A 6,179-nucleotide genomic window follows, 5' to 3' on the forward strand; every position below is an offset into this window, starting at 1 on the left:
ATCTTTAACAACAAAGACAAGGCTGCTGAGGATGATAGGGCCCAGAGAGACTGAAATAAAGCAAGACTCATAGCTCTCACAAGAAATGGTAAACAGTCACCTCAGGGCTACTCTGGGGAGAAGCCACCCAGGCCCTGTCACGGATGTGGAGAGCTGGTGCACTGGAAGGGAGAATGGCCCTGAAGACATTCTGGACTCCAAAGAGAGAGAGAGCCTCCTGGACCCTGTCCACAAAGTCAGAAGGCTGGGCACTGGGCATGGAAGTGCATTGAGCTCCCCAGGGGAGAGAAGCCTCTTGGAGGGTACAGTTAACTGTCACCAAGATGGACTGAAGGGGCCCAGGGATGGTGGTTCCATAGACTTCACAAAAGGACATCAATCTTGAAGAGCCCCAGGTTACCCTTGGCATGGCAGGTAAGACCATTATTTTTTTAAATGATATGGGAGCCACATATTGTATCTTAAACTCTCATTCCAGGCCTCTGTCCTCTAAAAACTTTCTCATTGTGAGAATAGATGGGAAGTCTCAGGCTTGAGCCCTCATGCAACCTCTCCCCTGACAAATGGGAAATGTTCTTTTGAGTCATCAATTTTTAGTAATACCAGAGTGTCCCACCTCACTTCTAGGAAGAGATTTACTGAATCAGTAGGTGCTCAAATCACATTGATATATTGTCTGTCAAAGCAAGAACTTGAGAGTCTCATTGAGAATATTGTATCCTTAAGTACAGTGTTAGCTGGGACTGAGAACACTCTAGAATCTCTCCCTTCAGAAATAACAAATCAAGTGGATCCCAAACTTTGGGGACACACTAGCCAGAGAAAGCATTTCATATGTCTCCAATAGTAATTTAACATAGGAGAGACCTGCCTTTCCAAAGGAGGATACAGTACCCCCTTAAACAGGAAGACCTTAAAGATATTCAACCTCTTAACCAAAATCTTTTAAAAGCAAGCCTTTTTATTCACTGCCAGTCCCCTTTAAATACTACCCATTAAAAGTCATCCTACCCATTAAAAGTCAAATGGGACTTATGGACTAGTGCAAGATTTTAGGGTCATAAAGCATTTTCTCATTCCTCTCCACCACATAGTCCCTAACCTTTATACTGTCCTCAATAAAATCCCAAACTACACCATGTTGTACTCAGTTCTGCATCTACAGAATGCTTTCTTCTGTGTACCTTTACATCCAGATTCCCAGTTTCTCTTCACCTTTGAATGGCAAGAGCCCAGGGATGCAACCCCCTTCTAACTCATATGGACAGTCCTGTCCCAAGGGTTCGGGGACAGTCCTCATCTCTTTGGAACACACTAGTCCAAGATGTTGCCCTTCTGCATTTGGAGACTAGCTCTCTCCTTCAGTATGTGGATGATTTGCTAATTTGCAGTCCTACTAGGGAAGCCTCCCTTAGGGACACTGTTTCCACTCTAAATTTCCTAACTGTACATGGGTATTGAGTCTCAGCTTCAAAGGCTCAAGTTGCCTTGCAAAAAGTTCTTTGTCTTGGGTTTATTCTTACCCCAGGGGTGTGCTCCTTTTAATCAGAAAGAATTCAATCTATGCTTTTGAGAACACCCTCTGTGACCAAGAAATAGTTAACAGCCTTCCTAGGAATGGAAGGGTTACTGCAGGATCTGGATTCCCAGAATGGGGAAGCTAGCTTGACCTTTATACAAAGCAGTAGGAGAACTGGACAATGCCCCCTTAGAATGGGGAAAAGAGTAGAATTCTGCCTTTGACACTGTCAAAAGTGCTCCCATCAGCCTGCTTGCCCAAGGGTTGCCAAACTTAGATAAGACATTTTTCCCTACATGTGACTGGAAGAGAGAAGAGTATCATTAGAATTCTTGATGCAAGAGCTGGGCAGTATTCCCTGAACATTGGTGTACTTGTCTCAGAGCAGTAGAGGCCACTGCCTTAGCGACCAAGTTGATGTGGGAATGAACTCTAACAGCATACACACCCCAACAAGTCTAGAAGCAAAAGGACATCAGTGGCTTTCAAATAGTAGGCTCCTGAAGTGTCAAGCTTAACTCTAAGATACACCAGAGATTTAAATCCAAGTGTGTACTGAACCATAGTCTCACAGTAAGCTCAGACCAAGAGAGCAAAATTATTCCAGCAGGCCAGCATCCTCAAAGAAATTATTCCTTGACTCGTTTGCCCTTTTCCATCCAAAGTGATAACAGGCCAGCCTTCATTAGCCAAATCACCCAAGGGGTAGCTGCAGCCCATGACATGAAATATCACTTCCACTCTGCCTGGAGAACTCAATTCTCTGGGAAAGTAGAAAGAGCTAACCAAACCTTAAAAGAAACATTGGCAAAACTATGCAAAGAAAACCGTACACTGTGGGTACCAAATATCCCCTTAAACTCCTCAGAACATGAGTAGCTCCAAAAGAGCCCCTCATGTTAAGCCCCTATGAAATAACATACAGTAGACCATTTTTAACCCAGGATTTAATGTTCAACCCAGAACTCACCTAGTACTTCATCTCCCTAGGAGCCACCCAAAAGCTGATACAAGGCTTAGGGGCACAGTTCCTTGCAGCCCCAGGACCAGACTTGTCCCTTCCTAAAGTAAAACCTGGTGGCTCTGTCTTAGTCAAAACCTGACAAGAAAACAGCCCTGGCTTCCAACTGGAGGCCAAGTGGAAAGGACACTAATCAGTGATTCTTGTTACTCCAAAAACAGTTCAAGTCAGTGGAATCTCCAGCTGGATTCAGCTGTCCAGGATCAAGCTTCCCTACCTGGATCCACAGACCCTCCTGGCTATATTGTACAACTGCCAGCCACTGGAGTGTTTAAGACAATGAAGCTAAGTATCATGGGCCCTTCACTTCCGGGTGTACTGCTGCTCCTCTCCTTTCACAATTCAGCAGATCAGCCCTGAAGAACATGCTCACCTACCCTGCTCACCACTTAAACCTCACTTCCCGTTGGCTGTGTGCTGGGAACTCCCAACCCACGGCCAACATCACTCACTGTGGTACAGCACAGCTCTTTGCATTCCCTCATCTAAGCCTTGAAGACCTGACAAAAACATGCTTTTCCTTTCTTAATCCCTCTCCTTCTGGTCGTGACACTGCCAGCCACCAGAAAAAGAATAAGAGGAATTGTTGTCAACTGTCAATTCCACAGCAAACTCTTTCTAGAAATAGCACAGAGCATACAATCCACAGCCCATGGCTTGGCCATCCTTCAGACCCACGTAGAGTCCCTGGCAGTGGTGGTGCTCCAAAATAGCTGAGCCTTAGATACACTCACAACAGCCCAAGGGGATACATGCATCCTGTTATAGAGCAGTGTTGCTTTTATGGCCTGTCCCATCTGTGAATTCCTTTTTTGTGGGACCCAAAAAATGGAAGAAGTCTCTACTCTGGTAGGAGCCTGGCCTCGTCCAGTGAGCCAGTAATAGTTGCATTCCCTCTAAGGTCAAGGTTAGGAAACTGAATGACTCTAGAGACTGGCAGCACTCCAGTGGTGCCCAATGGTTTGCATTCAACAAAACTGAAGGTGGATCTAGTTGAATTGTCAGACCAAATATTCCAAATGAAATTATGTAAGGTCAAAATTAAATCGTTGCTGGAGTTCTCATTGTTTATTTTTTTCTATTCCTGCCTGCTTTTAACATCTAGCTGTTTTTAGCAGGGTAACCAGATTTTTTTAATATATCCTGACTGCATGAGTAGGGAATATGTGTTTGGGAACCAGGACTGCAACAAGTAAGCATTCCCAATGACAGCAGGAATGAGAACCATACCTATTCAATATGCTTCTATGAGGATTAAATGAGGTGCGTAAAGTACATTGTATTGTTCATAATAACTGTCCTAATATTAAAGTCATCACAACTTGACAAAGATTGAAAAAATGACCATATTGGTTGGAAATTAAAGATCTATGGTTTACTTCATTGTGAAGTTGGTGAAAAGAAAGACGGGACAGAAAACTGAAGAGAAAAGCAGGCAACAAATATAAGTTAGGTGAGAAACCAGAGAAATCAGAGGTTTCAGGATATATTTTTGCTATGATAATAATTTGGGATGTAATAGACTGAAAAGGAAGAGGCACTTGTGCAGCGTGGAAATGATGGCGCTCCCCAGTGTGGTCTGGGTCCCAGGTACTGCTCAATGCATTTTACATTTGTTGACTCATGGCTCACAGCAATCCTACAAAATATATACAATTATTATAACCACTGTGCATATGAGAAAACCAAGCCAGAGAGTAGCAAAGGAGCTTAACATCCCAGATCTAGCAAGGGACAAAATTATAAAAACTAAAATACATATTTAGGGAACAAGGTCATTGGGAAATTTGTACTCATTTGTAGATAGCTAGGTTTAGAGAGTAGGAGAAAGTTCCTTAGAAGGAGTATGAATAAGAGATAACTTTCCATCTTTTTTATTTTATTTTATTTCAGAAGAAAAGGCAGGCTTGAACAAAGATGAGGTAGGAGTATAAACAGCACAATCAGAAGACATTAAGCAGAAAGATCTGGCTGGAAAGAGGGTCCAGTAGAAATGGAGGGAAGGAGCAGTTCAGTGGTAGGGATTTTGAACCTGAAATTACCAGTATTGTATCTTGGAAAACTCCCAGATATGGAGGAAAATAGCAGGGACCAGTGGAAGGGAATGAGACTGAGAACAAGTTAAAATAGGAAAGTTTAATATCAAGAACTTAGGGAAGTGGACATTGATTCATCAGGGTATAAATCTCACTGGGTCCTATAAACCAGCAGGTGGACCTTAGGCTTTGCTTGCTTCAATTGTATGCATCATCTGTACAGAACATGCAGACAGCATTCCTGACAATCCTCCTGACAACATAAGGAACACAGAATGTTCAGGTAGTCAGAATAATATCCCCTAAACATGTTTACCACCTAATCCTGGAGCCTGTGAATATGTTACCATAGATGACAAAAGGAACTTTGAAGATGTCACTAATGTATGGACCTTGAGATGGAGAGATTGTCCTGTATTATCTGGCTGGACCCAATCTAGTCTCATGTGTCCACAAAAACAAAGAAACTTTTGTGCTGTGGCCAGAGGGGGATTGTGAGTATAGATGGCCAGAGAGGTGCAATATTGATGAGTATGAAAATCTGGAGGAGGTCACAAGCCAAGGAATGTTGTGGCCTGTAGGAGTTAGAAAAAAAAAGCAAGCAGATTCTCTCCTGAGGGTGCCATAATGTAAGTAGCCTTGCTATTGCATAAATTTTAGGCTACTGAGACCCACTTTGGAGTAATGAATGACAGAATTATAAAGTGAAAATTCCCTCATGTTTAAGTCACTAAGTACATGGGAGTTTGTTACAGGAGCAATAAGAAACTAATATAGAAATATTTACTGCATTTTCTTACAGTGACCTTCAAAAAGGGTAAAAAGACAATGAATCGCTAATTGCCTCCTGATCCTTGAAAATTCTTCCCAAATTATTTAGGAAACACAGACTTCAAGAAGAAAAGTGGATAATTCCAGGCTGTGTGGAGAGGAAGCAGCTGCTGTTTCAGAGACTCGCTGACACAGCTACAGGGAAGGCGTTTGTTTTGGAGGTTGCAGCACTGTGGAAGGAGAGCTGTTATGCTTCTGACAATAAACTTCAATTATACCTGCCACCTGGAACCTGCTGATGCTAAGAGTAAATTCTGTCCCAGACCCACTGGCACTGCATTGGTCTGAACACCAGATGTTGCAGGGGATGACCAGGAGATGAGCAGTTTAGGGACCTTGCCCATTTATTTCTGGTACCAGGCTTGTTAGTCCGTCTTGTTGGAGCTGGATACAGTACTCTTGATGGACTTCAGTTTGATAATGACACACATCCCTGGAGACAGCCGAGGAGACTAGAGACTCAGTCATCATAATGTACCCCCTGGCACCTGCAATCAGAATAAGCAATTACCCTACAGGAATGGATTATGTCAGCAAATTAAAAAAAACTTCTCATTCATCATGTTTTTTTATGGTGTTACTTGCAACACTGACCCTATTTATGTAGTACTCTCTATATTGGAAATAACTGTTAGTTCAGTTCAGTCCACATTGAAAATCATTTTTCCTAAGCACAAGGCTATAAATCTAGTTGAATTTAGGTGCTTTAACAACTTTCACTGGAGCACCCTAGCAGGAAAATCTGGAGGCACTGGGTCTGTCCACCAGTTGT

At 42.8% G+C, this 6,179-nt stretch overlaps 1 long non-coding RNA gene across 1 annotated transcript; it reads left to right on the plus strand.

The window, feature by feature from the left end:
* Window positions 1–315: 315 nt before the first annotated feature.
* Window positions 316–5,914, plus strand: LOC119512441. The gene is made up of 3 exons (XR_005212380.1): window positions 316–414; window positions 2,702–3,803; window positions 5,457–5,914. It is a non-coding gene; the product is annotated as an uncharacterized LOC119512441 (long non-coding RNA).
* The last annotated feature ends 265 nt before the right edge of the window (window positions 5,915–6,179 follow it).

The sequence above is a fragment of the Choloepus didactylus genome, chromosome 17 (assembly GCF_015220235.1).
Source record: "Choloepus didactylus isolate mChoDid1 chromosome 17, mChoDid1.pri, whole genome shotgun sequence".
Taxonomy (NCBI): Eukaryota; Metazoa; Chordata; class Mammalia; order Pilosa; family Megalonychidae; genus Choloepus; species Choloepus didactylus.